Below are 636 nucleotides of genomic sequence, written 5' to 3'. Positions count from 1 at the left end.
ATATTTTAACACATATATTATCGCAATTTGTTATATAATATATATATATTTTGATTTTTTGGCAAAATGAAGATTTTTACTTTGACATACTGTTGAGGTGCCAGAAACAGAAGTCATGTAATGTGTTTTAGCATCCCAATATAATGTTTAAACAGCTTTTACTATACTGTTGGTTTTCCACTCAAACAAGCAAACCCAAAGTATATTGCATACGCCACATTAGCCAATAAGGTTTTTTTACCACATGTTACCCACTGAATGTGTAGAACACGGTTCTAAATTTGTTTCAACACGTGCCCTCTTTACAAAACAAGACCAAGACCCCAATTTAAAAATAAAAAAAATAAATATGTATATATATTTGTTATTTCTTTTCTAACAACAAGCACATAGGAAAAACTCAGAAAAGAATGTTAGAACAGTATAATGCCCCAAATCCAGTAATGTACCCATGTGAAAAATGAGTTTCAAAACAGATTTAACAACATTTCAAAACAGATTTAACAAATGCTAATTTTTTTGTTACATTTTACGGCTGTTTTAAAAGTAATGTATGCCAGAATGTTAGGAAGCGCTGATTTAAAATATTAGGTTGTATTATTAAAACCAATCTTTGTTATACTTCAGTTTCCTTTG

Source organism: Ciona intestinalis, unplaced genomic scaffold (genome assembly GCF_000224145.3).
Source record: "Ciona intestinalis unplaced genomic scaffold, KH HT000069.2, whole genome shotgun sequence".
Lineage (NCBI taxonomy): Eukaryota > Metazoa > Chordata > Ascidiacea > Phlebobranchia > Cionidae > Ciona > Ciona intestinalis.
This window is presented reverse-complemented; position numbering follows the sequence as displayed.